Below are 14,638 nucleotides of genomic sequence, written 5' to 3'. Positions count from 1 at the left end.
TTTTACTGTTAACAGGAAGTAACTTGACTTTGTGGGATGTTTATAATGATACAATGAATAGTCAAATCTCCTGTTCCAGCTCTGATTTAGTGTGTTCTCTCAGGGAAACCCTGATCTTTAAAGCTTCTCTATGAACCAGTTCAAAAATATCTGATATCCCTACATCCCTTTGAGTGCTTTAACCTGACTAAGCCCAGCTCATCTTCTGTCAACATCTCTGTGTATTATGCCGAGCACTTTCTGCAGGAATCACCTTGTTCAACATCCCCTCTGCTATCTCACCCCTGGCTGATCCCATGACTCAGAGCTCGGCATCGCCTGTTTGTGAATCAGCAGTCTGACAGAAGACGGTTTACATGGGACCAGATTCATCTGTCCTTTGTGAGATTAAAGCTGAGATTAAAGCTGTGCTGTGAAGGGATTTTTTTATGTAACACAGCAGCTGTGTGATCAGCAGGAGACACAGAGTGAGGATGAAGGAGAGAGAAGGAAAAGGGATTCTACCAGACACGACAGCTTTGATGATTGTTGTTGTTTTTTCAATTGAAAGGGACTTTCCTTTCCTCACATATGGATGAGTTGTTTACATTGCGTTGTGAGTGCTAACCCCCTATTTATGTACAAGGGAACACATCCAGTTAATAAATAAACCCTGTGTGGAAATTGCAGTTTGTAGAGCGTTAGCTTGAGGCTGGAAAGACCGGAAACCATGTACACACCAAGCCAAAAAAAGTTGGTTTAGACGATATTAAGATCAGAACTTCTTCCAATCAGAGCCCAAAGCTCACATGACTGACGGGTGGCGTAAAGCTGTTAGTAATGAGGCTCAAAGCCCGCCTCTTTAGTCAGCATTTCCAATATGGCCTAAGCTGACAAATGGCTTCATTACTCTGCATCAGGAACAGACAGGTGACATCCCAGATGTGTTGTGATATGAGAGTGACAGTGGTTGAATTAGCAACTGGTTTATAAGTGCCCCATTTGTAGAGGCTATAGACCTCAACCCTGCTGGTTCAGTTACCAGCTACTTCCCTTCCCTGGATGTCCTCCCTTGCGTGTGTTTTTTTTCTGGTGCAAAGTTGGACGTTTAACCATGAGGCTTTATGGGAAACAACACACTTTTTGGAATAGCCTCTTGTGGGCACTTGAGGTACTGCAGTTTTCTGACATTTGCCTAAGTTTGCAGGTTGTCAGGAATGATTTTGTCCATGTTTTATTAACGAACAAGGGGTGCGGACCATGGACTTTTTAACAAATAAACGTAGTCTCTGTGATGTCACCCATCTGTTCCTGAACAGTCATGAAGCCAGGGCAGAGGCCATACTGAAAAAGAAAAAATTAACCCTTGTACAGTGTGTGCTGGTAGAGAGAGTGTTTTAGATCTCAGCTGTTTTTTTTAACTAGGACGTAAACATGTTTTTTAGTGCTGTAGAAGTCCGTTTTTTTGGCTTGGTGAGTATGTTGTAAGTTCTGGTCTTTCTGCAGCCAGTCTCAAGCGGATTCTCAGTCAACTGCCGCTTTTAGCACCTCTGCAAAGGCCTCATTTCTTCAGCCTGAGATTGCCCCTTGGTGCAGACCCAGTTGCTGATGTGACAAATGGAGACAGATTTGAAAATAAATAAATAAATAAAATCAAGAAAACAAGAGTGCAGCTTAAAATGTCCAACAGAAAATTCAAACATCAACAGAGAAAAATTACTGGTACATGGACCGGTCTGACACTGAGTAGAGAAATACAGGAAAATACACAGAAACTACACTAGTAATGGGATGTAAGGAAAGAAAATAAAGGCAGGACACGTAATTAGAAAGAATAGAAAACACAGGAAGTAGATGAGGCGTTACATTCTGACCATATACTACAAAATAAAACAGGAAACACTAAAATGAACACCAGAGAGAGATACAGAAAGGGTAGAATAGAGATGTGAGGGGAGTGACAAAACGGATCACAAAAAGGTTACGAAACACTACGAAACCCAGAAATAAGACAGAAAACTACCAGGCAAGAAAAGTACATGTCCCATCTTTTATGTACCTACATGAAAATCTAAGGCAGGGAAAACACATCTTCCCTCTCTTTAATTAGCATGTATGACAAGCCAAGGTAGGGAGAGCACACCTACCATCTCTTTTGTGTCTATTCCTCAAAAGCCAAGGCAAGGAAAGCACAACTTCCGTGTCTCTTATGTACATTTATGAAAAGCTAGTTTAGGGAGGGCACACCTCCCCACTTCCAGGTGCATACACAACAAGCAATGATGGGGAGAGCACACCTTTCATCTTTCTTGTGTACATTCATGAAAAGCAATTGCAGGGTGAGCACACTTCCCCTGTCCTCCAGGTGCACACACGACAAGCAACGGTAGGGAAAGCACACCTTCCATCTATCTTATGTGTATTCATGCAAAGCCAAGGCAGGGAGAGCATACCTTCCATCTATCTTATGTGTATTCATGCAAAGCCAAGGCAGGGAGAGCACACCTTCCATCCGTCTTCCAGGTCCATACATGACAAGCAATGACAAGGGTAGCACACCTTCCATTTCTATTATGAACATTTATGAAAAGCCAAGGCAGGGAGAGCACACCTCCCCTGTGTTTCATGTACATGTTTATAACATTAGGGAGGCACACCTACTAGGCCCTAACTAATTTAATTGTCCAAGTATAGCCCTTGTAAAAAAAAATACAACCTCAGCTGTAGTTTTGCCATTTTAACACTGAAAATTTTCAAATTATAAAATAAACTACCCGGGACAACAAACACACTTTTACTCGGATGATGTAGACACAAGGTAAGATCTACAAAATAAAACAGGAAATGAGAGATGAAGTCAACAAAATTTAAGATAGCAGACGCTCTCCTGCTGAATAAAAACAGACTCAGAGCTCATCCTGCTCTAGCCCCGCCCACCGCACATGGCACACCCTCAGACAGAAGCTGCGGGCTGAACTCAGCTCTCCTCCGACTGGATGCTATAAATCATTTAACCAAGCTCTGTGTGTTCCTGCTGGAGCCAGAGGGAGAGTGTGTGTGTGTGTGTCGCTATGACTAAAATAAACGACAGATAGGTCGATGAAGAGAAAGAAAATACATCTACGAGACAGACTGCAGTCACACAGGAGCGACAGTGTTACCGTGTGTGTATTTGTGTGTGTGTGTGTGTGTGTGTGTGTGTGTTGGGGTCCCAGGGGTCTTCAGGCCCAGCCCTGGTATAAATAATACATCACAGGAGGGGAAGGATGTGTTGGAGGATCTGCAGCTCCTGGTCGTTAATCTGTCTCTTTCTGAGCTTCGTGCTTCTGACCAAGGTGAGGGAAAAGAGGAGCAGAGAAATGTCTTGGTCTCATGTGGCTGTAGCACAAATCCCTGCCTGAAAGCACACAGACTGAAAAAAGACAAATAAGCTCCCAAAAAAAAAAAAAGAATTATCTGCTTTTCCGGACTGAAATGAGATCACTGGAATCTGGTTAAGGGGCTGTGTGTCTGTCTTTCATCACAAAGTGTCGTTAAAAATGTTAAATTTGGTGCAGGCAGTTCAAGGAAAGTGCAAGGTCATGATTCCCTCTGTGGAAATACTTGCTCCTGATTGGTCAATCCCTCATAGCATAGTCCCTCTCTGATAACAAAGCTTTAACATGCATGTATTAACTCATCAATAATCATTTATTACAGCCCTCTACATGTGTTTATAGCTCACACACAGGCTGCATGAACACACCTTCCTATACACACCCATATTACGTCCACTCCTCGGTTACATTATCGATCCTCACTCTCCAGTCTGGATTCCCACTGGGACCAGACCGGACCATTAGTGTTTGGAGGCAGTTCTTTTTTTCACCCAGTGTAATTATGGGTAATGTTACCGCTCAGTATTTCCTTACAGGCTGCTGACGTTATCAGGCTTATCAGAAGTGGTGTGTGAAAATCTGCAGCATGCATTTTGCAAATGAGTACACCCAGTGACCGTAAATGCTCAGCAGCTCTTTTTAATGTTAAGATATGACTGTGGGCAAAGACAGAGGAGAGACGGAGGTCAAAACAGAGGACAAACTCACATCAGAGTGACTTATTCTCTCTGGGAGATGTTTTAAATTGTTCCCTCTGTCTTTCGTGGTGTGATAACACTCAGCTAGAGTACAGTTCAGTTACAGCCAGAGCACAAACGCATCAATCGGTCCTCTCTGAGCAGGATCAATGATGCAGGGTCAGTGAGCAGCTAACTGATCCTGTGATGTGATACATGACTGACCTTTTCTTCTGCCTTGCTGTGACGCTGTCGTGTTGCTTTATCTACCAGAAGAAGACTGTGCAGCCCTCCAACAAAAACAACATATCATCTCAAGATACTCTCCTCTTCAGTCACAAACACTGCACTGCAGAGAACTGAAATCTTATCCAAGGTTTTAGTCGCATTTTCAGTTGGAATTTCTTTTAGACTTGAGCCACATTTGCCTAACCAGTCCAAAAAATGTCTTCTTTCAAGGTATTAAAAACCAAAAAAGAGGTCCGAATTGCTTCTAACAGGGAAAAAAAAAAACTGGAACAAGAGAAAGGTTATCTGTATCAATACATTATTCCAGATTTGTCCAAATGTTCTTGCAAATTCAATTTGTTCCATCTGCGGATTTTTTTACTTGTTACAAGCAATTCAGACCTCATTTTTGTCTTTAAATAACTTGAAATAAGACATTTTTTCTGGATTCATAGGTTAAACTTGGCTCATATCAAGTATAATAAGACAATTTATACTTTAAAAAAAAGGAAAAACTTGATCAAATCCCTGCCCTCCATCTATCTAGGTAGAATGCCAGGATGAGCAAACATCCTCGTCTTTTTTGTGTGTCCCATGTACATACATGAAAGCTTAGGCAGGGAGAGAACACCTGCACTCTCCTCCAGGTGCATACACGAAAAGCAATGATGAGGAGAGCACACATTCTGTTTTTTGTGTGCAGTCATGAAATGCCGAAGCAGGAAGAGCATACCTTCCATCTTTCTTGTGTACATTTCTAAAAAGCTAGGGAAGGGAGAGCACACTTCCCCTGTCTCCCAGGTGCATACACGACAAGCAATGATAGTTGGAACGCATCTTCCATCTCTTGTTTATGCATTCATGCAAAGCCAAGGTAGGGAGAGCACATCGTCCACCTCTCTTAAGCCGCGTTTCCACCAAGCAGTCCGGGTCGGTTCGTCTCGGTACGGTGCGCTTTTAGCGGCGTTTCCACTGACTCATCCCGGGACGGATCTCTAGAAACCGAGACGAGCCGTCCCACTTTTTTGGGACCCTTTTGCATGGGTGCCAGACTGAACCGATCCGCTCTCGGGAGGTGGAGCAACACACTGCAGACCGTTGATTGGTGTAAAAGAATCGTCACTTACCCCGACAGCGGCTGCATTTCTCCTGGCGGCTCACAGACTTCTCTAAAACGAAGCTTGATTGCACTTTGCAACAGAGAGTTTCATGAAAATCACAGAGAGGACAAAATGCTGCATGTCTTCCATCTATGCTCTTTGTTTACTGTGTCGCGTTTTCTTCTTCGTTGGATTTAATAGCGGGGTAAGCTGCTACGGCGTCACGCTATTGTTTACCAGCTGCAGCTTCCGGCTTACACGCCGCCCACCACGAGAGGGCACAGTTTGCTGTGGAAACGCAAACGGGATCAGACTTAACTGTCCCAAACCGTCCCAAACCGTAATGAACCGACCCGCACTGCTTGGTGGAAACGCAGCTTTGTGTACATTCATGAAAAGCTAGTGCAGGGAGAGCACACCTCCCCTCTCTTCCAGGAGCATACACCACAAGAAATGACAGGGGGAGCACACTTTCTATTTCTCTTATGGGCAGTCATGAAAAGCCAAGGCAGGGGGAGCACACTTTCCATCTGTTTTATGTGCATTCATGCAAAGCCAAGATAGGGAGAGCACACCATCCATCTTTTTTATGTACATTTATGAAAAGCCAAGGCAGGGAGAGCACACCTTCCATTGCTTTTATGTGCATTCATGCAAAGCCAAGGCAGAGAGACCACACCATCCATCTCTCTTAGGTACACTTATGAAAAGCTAGGGCAGGGAGAGCACACCTCCCCTCTCTCTCAGGTGCATACACAACAAGCATTGACAGAGGGAGCACATCTTATATATCTTTTATGTCATGCATATTGTTCATATGCATACATGACAAGCCAAGGCAGGGAGAGCAGCAGCAAAGAGTACAATGACCAAAGACATTCCAAAGTCAGCCTGGAGAGAAGCTGCAGTTCTCAGTCCTGAGCAGCCAAACCCTCACCGGTCAGCACTCAGCATCTCTGTCTGCTGCTGCCCAGCCTGCTGCAGTTCATCAGATACAACCGGTCGATTCCTGCCTATGTGTGTGTTTCCACAGATAATGGCCTCATTGTCTCTCTGTCACAGAAAGCACCGATGGAATAAACTTTGATGCAAAACAATTTAATTGAAGAAATTGTAAACAAGCAAACCCTCCAAACTTGATTCAAAATCTGAGGACTGAACTCTGCTTTCCAATCATGCTGTCTCACTCAGTTCAGTTTAAAGTTATCACTCCCATGACTGTATATTTATCACTTCTTTAGTCTGCTAGAGATGGATCCAGACAGTCGCTTTATGAAGTTTTAGGATGATGTTATTTCACCTGCTGAGAATGAAACTACAAAATATAAAAATTTGAACAAAGGAGGAACAAAGACGAAAGCTGCAGCCAAGCATGAAAGGCTCAGACAGACTCAATATTTCTGAAGGAGACTTCTGGGATGTTCCTCAAACTTCAAGGCATTTTATACAAGTAGCAGGGTTCCCTTTATTTCCTACAATGCCTTTCAATAACTGGAATAAAAGAGAGGGCATTTGCATTCAGCAGCGTGCTTAAGCAGACACAAGAGCAGAGACTTTTTAGAGTCAATGAAAATAAAAATCTATTAAAAGTAACAGAATCAGAGGTATTCACTCTTACTCTCTGTCATTAAGAAATTAGATTTAGTTCAGCCTTGGAGCGTTAAAAACTCTGCTCTGAGAGGAGATATGATCTGCATCGACCCTCCTCCAGTGATGAAGAGGAGGGTGTGTGTTTGAGGCTGCAGGGGTCGACTCTCCAGGGAGGAGCTGGATAACCCTGAACCCTGAGCCCCATCATACACTGCCCATTACACCATCACAAAAACACACACTGTGGGTGTTTAGTCCAATTTAAACAGGGGGGGATGGTGGTGGGTGATCATACACACACACTCACACAGCTGACTGAGCTTCCAGCCCCTCAGTGTGACAGAGAAAGATGAGGGGGGCCATCAGGGTCCTTTTGTCTGATGTTGAATGCGGGGTCCCTCTGTGAGCGCTCACACTGAAGGCCTCATTAGCATGTCACTCTGATGATGAACAGAAGAGGGTTTTTTATTTAATGTTTGATGTGTCTGATGGTTTAGGAAAAGAAAGGAAAGAAAGTTAAAAAAAAACAAAAGGATTGTTTTCAGTTTTGTATTTCTGTACAGAAGTTTTCATCTGAGACAGAAGCTGCTACTTTGATTGTCTAAATTGACAAGTTGATAGTTATGTTAATTTTTGTGTTCTAAAAACTTGGCACTGCACCTTTAACAAGATACTTCTGTCTCAAATCCCTGCAAAGGCGCTCATTGAGGTCACTTCAGGAAGCAAACCTGCCTCAACAGATTAGTTCAAAGAGCTGTGTTTGATTTTATTAGTTTGTCCTTCATTCTTTTGAATGTTTCTTTTCTTAGAATATTAAATTTAAGACTTTAAAAAAAATGAATCCAAGAGTTGTTAGTATTCTGACTTGGCGATTAAAAAGTTTTTACTCAGTTCTCCTAAGGAACATAAGTTTGTTGTGTCAACGGATGGAGACAAAGTTCTCAGGTTAAAAATAACAAAGTTGATAATTCTTCAAACTTTTTTTTCAACTGGATAAATGTGACAGGGAGAAAGAAAGAGAAATAAAATATAAAAAAAGAGAGAAATGGAAAAAAAACAATGAGAGGAAAAATAAGAGACAAACATAGAGAAAGAAAGAAGGGGGGAAACAGAGACTGAAAATTAAATAAGGGGTTCAAAAGAGGTAGAATGAAATACACTAAAAGTGAAAGAGAGAAAGTATGAAGTGATAGGTAGAAAAGCACTTAGAGAGCACAGACCTCCACCAAGCATGATGTGATTGTCACCAGCACTTTAGTCCTACTTTAATGTTATACTCCCTTTCAGCAGACTGTCTGCTACAATTTGGTGTTAGTTGCAGGTTTGTACGATAATTTGTTTCCTGACAGTGTTGAAAATTATGATGACCCAGTACACATTTATATATTCTGGATCTTAGTATCCGGAATATTTCCAGGATCTGGATCGTACTTTTACATCTGTCAGAAATTATGGTGACCTTGTCTTGTATTGTTTTGCAAAGCAATTCGACCATTTATCGTGGAGTTATAAAGACATATGGCAAAAACGGCCCTATCTCACAATGATAGAATCCTTTAAAAAAAGCCTGGATCCAGACGGTGATCCGGATCACCTCCAAAATTTAATCACTTCTTCTTTATCCCATTTTGAACATTTCCTGAAAATTTAATCAAGATCTGTTTGTTAGTTTTTCAGTTACGTTGTTCACAAACAGACAGACCAACAAACTCTCCTAAAAACAGAACCTCCTTGGTGGAGGTAATAAAAGAGAAAAAGTTAATACAGAAAGAGAGGGATAAAACAGGAAGAAAAATAGAGGAAGAAAATAAAAAATAGAAATGTAAAGGAAAGAGTTTAAAAAAAGGGGTATTAAGTTGAGGGAGAATAAAACCAACAGAATAAGAAGAGAGTTGAGGTTATTAATAAAGAAAGAGAGAAAATAAAAAGGGGACTGATAGAGCAAGAAGGAATCAAAAAGGAAATGAAAAAGAGAAAGAGGGAAAACATGGACTGATAGAGGAGAGAAGAGAGAAGAATCTTTCCTGACAGTTTCTTTAAAAAGTGTCTTTAGAGCAAAAAGTTAGATAAACATCTCCTGGGAGAAGCGAGCAGGGAGAACTTTGAGGGTAAAAAGTTAACGAAGATGTTACAGGGAACTTTTTGTGTCTGTGATGAGGAGCGAGGGCAAAAGTTGAGTGGAGCACCTCTCCTACATATTAAAATAAAAACTGAGAGCCTTTAGGTGAGTCTGAAACAAACCGGGAATCAGCTTTACCGTTACAAACAAGGAGGCAGTGAGAGCTTCATTTGATTCCTTTAGAATCACTAAACCCTGATTATTACTGCCCAATAAATCAGTTTCACTCATCAGTGAAACAAACAGATGGATCCTCTGTAACGTCGTCCCTTTCAGCAGACTGTCTCTGAGTTAAACTGTGAGGTTTAAATCTGTCTCTCAGATGTTGAGCTGTGATCATGACTGAGGGGTTCTGCTGTTTCATGCTAACACTCCATCAGGTCATCATCCTGCTGTGGATGGATGCAGGGCGTCGGCTCTGCAGAGAGACACTGTCCACGCAGAGTGAAATGCAGCTCATCATGTCAGCTGTTACTGAGAGACCTCTGAATTACAACCACACTAACATCTCCAATATTAGGGACATCAACAACAAGACCAACGCAATCATAACTAAAACCACCAACATCTCCAACATAAACTAGCTGATCAACATCACAAATATCCTGGAGATAACCAAATACTGAGCATTTCTCCAACATCACCCACATCTCTTAACATCTGTAACACAAGAAACATCCCAGTCATCATCATCAACATAAACAACACCAACATCTTTAACATCTGTAAAGTAACAAATACCTCCATCCTGTTGCTGAGAAGTCATTGTCTCTCAATCTGGAGGTTGGTGGTTTAATCCCAGCTCATGTAGTCACATGTCTAAGTGTCCCTGAGCAAGACTCTGAGTCCAAAACTGCTCTTCCTGTTGCATGAATGTATAACCCTGTTAACACCAAGCAGTTTAGATTGGTTTGGATCAGTACATTTTGGTATGAGTTGGCTTAGTTAAGCCTGGTCCTGTTAGCGTGTCCACCACCAACCATGCTCCCCCTTGGGAGGTGCCGCATATAGCCGCATCAGTTAAACAATAGCGTGACGCCATAGCAGAGCGACACAGTGTAGTCTGCTAATAAATTCATAAAAGAAGAAAAATGCAACACAATAAACAGAGTGACGATGGAAGACATCCTGCAATTTGTCTTCTTTGTGATTGGCATGTCGTTCTTTGTTACAAAGCACAATCATGCTTTGTTTCAGAGAAGACTGTGTGCCGCCAGGAGAAATGCAGCCGCTGTTGCAAGGTTAGTGATGATTCTTTTAACCAATCAACAGACCGCAGTGTTGTAGCTCCACCTTCCGGGAACGTATAGGTTTAGTCCAGCACCCCTACTAAAGAGTCTCAAAAAGTGGGACGGCTCGTCTCAGTTTTAATGAAGATCTGTCCCGGAATGAGTCAGTGGAAACACCGTAAAATGCGTGATCGCTTGGTGGAAACAGTGCTAAGAATGGTCCCTGATGGTTCCTTATGGTTCCTTTTGGTCCCATCCTTTAGCAGCGTCCCTAATCAGTGTGAGAATTTGGGATGGATGTGTAGGTGGTCAGAAAGACTAGAAAAGTGCTGCAAAAGAAGAAGTCCATTTACCAGTGACCATCATAGCCAGAGAAGCAATATCACCAACATCCGTAAATTATCCTCACAGTTTATAAAATCACCAACAAGAACAACATGACCAATATTGCCAACATACTTACCAAGAACTAAACCAGTATCATCAACGTTACCATCATATCCAGAATCCCCCATACAGCCACCATCATCACCACCACAGGTATTATCACTATAACTAACAGAAAAGGCCGTGCTAAAAACCATTCACACTCTACTGTAACAACCTGCTCCTCTTAAACATCAAGATATCCACGTCATCCACAGTGGACCCACTACAAGTTGCACTCAGGATGGTGAGAAGTGAACAAATGAAGAGTCTAAAAGTGTGAAAGCTCTCAAAAACAAACACAGGATCACAGTGTCTGTGGGTAAATGAGTGTGGCTAGCATTAGCAGAGATAGCTTGGAAGCCTTCAGTCCTTGCAGGTTAACACCCGCAGGTGGGCAGAGGAGAGTAAGAATCAGCTTCTTTTTCTACTCAAAGCTCAAACTGCTTTGAAACTCGTTGCATGATTTCAGCATCAACCCTCTAACTCATCCGTTCCCGATCATCACAAGCTGTGTTCTTCTCACAACAGCTCACCCCATGTTCTGCTGGCATTTTACCAGAAGGCTGGCAGGAAAACTCTGGGTAGAGTCAGAGGGAAGAAGTCAGCTGTTTGCATTTGCATAATGCATCTCACTTTGAAATCTTAATGACACTTTGAGGAGCAGGGTGTATGTGTAAAAATAGTTGGGGGTGAAATAGCAGCATTGTTGTGCACACACTTTGCGCAGCCAAACAAACCAAAACATCTGGACGATGATATTTGAGGGGATAATGACAAATCAATTGCTGACAAAGAAGAAGGTGAAGACAAGATTAGTTCATCCATCAACCCAAACAAAAAACAGAAATCTACCCTCACATTGGATTAAACATGATGAAACAGTAAATATTACATATGCAGTCTGTGGGTTTCTGCTTTAGCTTTGTCATTTGACAAGAAGGTGCCAAGAATGACCAGCAGAGGTGCCAGTGAGCTGTGCAGCATGACGTTCTTCACATTCACACTGTGTAATATTTCAATTTTCTAACCATAATGCACTGCATTTTATGCCACTTCCTGCTTCTGATGTTAAAAGCACCAAAATTCAAGCCACAAAAACAGAAGTCCATGTCAAAGTGTTAAAAGCTGCAGTTCTTAGAGTGTCCACTGGAGGATGGTTGCCGAAACACAAGGAACAACATACTCACTCATTCAGAAACAGCTGATCTTTACAGCAGAGATAAAATTATTTACAACCTGGTTAAAATCACATCTTTAGTCTGAGAATATATTATATTATACCATATTATATTATATCATATTATATTATATTATGTTATATTATATTATATTATATTATATTATATTATATTATATTATATTATATTATATTATAATATATTATACTATATTATACTATATTATATTATATTTAATGGATTTTTTTCTCTTCTTTTTTTACTCGTCAATTAACAATAGAGAAGGTTTGGAAAATATTAAGTTTTACTTCCTTCTGCTCCTTTTTGAAAATGTAAAAAAAGTTAGATCGTTAATTTAACAATTTGTTTTTGTTTACATCTTACATTGTTTGCAAAATTGTAAAGTTTCTATGATCCATCTTCTGTTGGACAAGTTTTTTCTTGCTTGTTATTTTCTTTAACATTTTTCAAAATAAACATTTTGAAGAAATCAATCAATCACCTTTTTTCTCTATTGGCACACCCATACAGGGTTTTTTAATACATTATTCTTTTAAGTTATTGAAGATTATATAATATATAGACCTAGTCTTAGTTTTTTAAAAAGAGTTTTGAAGCAACTCATTGATTATGGCTGTACATGAAAGGGAGCAAGCTTTGAGTCTCCACACAAACAGCTACAGGGCGCTCACCTGTCAATCAGGTCACCTCTGCATCTGATTGGGAAAACTTGTGATCTTAATATTTTCTAAACTGCAGAGTTAGAAAAAACTTCGCCCTCAGAACAGTGTGTGCCATTGGAGAAATTAGCTATTCAGACAGCAGACTGGAGACAAGGCCCATCACTTTACCTCATCCTCACTGGGACAGAGCTAGGTTTAGCCCAGCATTTCAAATACGGCTCCTGTCAACGATAGGCGTCAAAACTCTGTATCGGAAACAAATGAGTGACATCACAGAAACAGCGTTGATTTATTATAGTCTACACCCCAGCACTCCAGACTATTTGAGGAAACGGAGCAGAGTTTGTTTAACGAGGAGCAAACAGCTCAGGTGTACATGCTAACAACTAGCGTTATCATCCCAACATGGAGTGCTGTTGCTGTGTTGTTTACACTTTGTGCACATGTTCAGTGTGTCATGTGATTAGAGGTGTTTTAACAGCTGTCAGTGTGAGGATAGATCTGTTTAGGAATAAAAATGACTGGATGTGGACGCAGCTGACTGCAAGCTAACATCTCTCAGCTAATTAGCCGTAGCAAGCTAAGGGCAACTCCCTCAGAGCAAAACAAAACATAAGCTTAACTCAGTGACATCAACAAACGAACTATATTGATTCAAGATGAGCACAAATTGACATTTTAACTCATCACTGAGTCACTCAAAACTTAGACTTAGGAGAAAATCTGAACACAAATGTTCGCTAACACCTCAAAAAGCTGAGACTGTAAGAGAGTGGGAGCAGGGAGGAGAGGTGTTGGCCTCTTTCTGTATGCAGCAGGCAGAGCGAGCTCTTCTGCAGAGCAGGCCTCCACAACAAAAGCTCAGAGAGAGGGGGAGACAGAGGGGGAGACAGAGACTCTGGGTCTGTGGGTCTTTTCTCCCCTCTTCTTTGCATCATTCTGGTGTTAGCAACAGACAGCTCATTAAATCAGCATTCCATGAAGGATTAAGCTTAACACACACACAAACACACACACCCATCTCTTCCTCTCTCGCTCACACACACACACACACACAAACAAGCACACAGACACTTTCCCCTTCACAGACAGTAAACAGCAGGGCAGGTTCAGCAGTACGTACCTCATCTCTCTTCTTCCTCTCCTCCTTTAGTCCATGTCCTCTTCTCCTCCTGAGAGCAGGACGGTGGAGGATGCAGAGAGTGTGTGAGTGTGTGAGGGAGGGAGGTGCCTTTGATGTTGTGGCAATCCCACTGCAGAGGGAGAGAGAGAGAGATGCTGGTGCTAACAGACAGGAGGCTAACGCTAAACTAGCCACAAGCTGGATACGGGATGGTGGGATGGACGGATGGGAGGGATGATGGTGATGATGCGGCACCTTTCAGTGTGGAGACAGAGGGAGAGAGCCAGAGAGGCAGAGAGGGGTGCCCTGTTACCTTGGAAACTGAGATGATGTGATGGAGAAGGTGGAGCCGGGCTCTGATTGGCTGACAGGGTGTGGTGCTCCCCTTCCTGTGGGAGGAGGGAGGGAGAGTTGAGGGGGAGGAGGAGGAGGGGGATGACAGAGCAAAGGCTGGGAGGATGTGAGAAGCAGCTGCTTCCTCTTTTTCTGCAGCGGAGGAAGAAGTGCTGCACAGGAACAGGGTGCCATCACCACCTCCAGGTGGTGACTCCTGGAAGTGCAGAGGATGAGAAGTGTATGCTGTAGGATGTGCTTTTTTGATGTTGTCGTTTTCAAACCATTAAAAAAAAGAGGGAGAAGAAGAAGAAGAAAAAGATAGAATCCTGAAAATTAAGTCATCAAACTGAAACCCTTCATTTTTCTATTTGTTACAGTGGAAAATAAAATAGATCTTATTTTGGTATGACACTGCACTGAACAATACTAACAACGTACTTTTTTTTTTCTTTTTTTACTTATTTGTATTATTTTTTGTGATAATTTAAAGAAAAACTATTTATTATTTTAAATGGTATTTTATTTTGCTTAGGTTTATGTTTATATTTTTTTAAAATTTGCATAATTTTAAATTATTTTATCCCATTGAT

At 41.6% G+C, this 14,638-nt stretch overlaps 1 protein-coding gene across 1 annotated transcript in view; it reads right to left on the bottom strand.

Annotated features, from left to right (window-relative positions):
• Positions 1-13,956, bottom strand: part of akap6 (A kinase (PRKA) anchor protein 6) — a 206,648-nt gene extending 192,692 nt beyond the window's left edge. The window contains exon 1 of the mRNA XM_074692188.1: positions 13,713-13,956. The gene's annotated coding sequence lies outside the window, so the exon portion shown is untranslated. The remainder of the gene's footprint in view (positions 1-13,712) is intronic.
• Positions 13,957-14,638: the final 682 nt, after the last annotated feature.

The sequence above is a fragment of the Halichoeres trimaculatus genome, unplaced genomic scaffold, assembly GCF_033239565.1.
Source record: "Halichoeres trimaculatus isolate MK-OKI-2021-1 unplaced genomic scaffold, fHalTri1.1 fHalTri1_scaffold_17, whole genome shotgun sequence".
In the NCBI taxonomy this organism is placed as follows: domain Eukaryota; kingdom Metazoa; phylum Chordata; class Actinopteri; order Labriformes; family Labridae; genus Halichoeres; species Halichoeres trimaculatus.
This window is presented reverse-complemented; position numbering and strand designations above follow the sequence as displayed.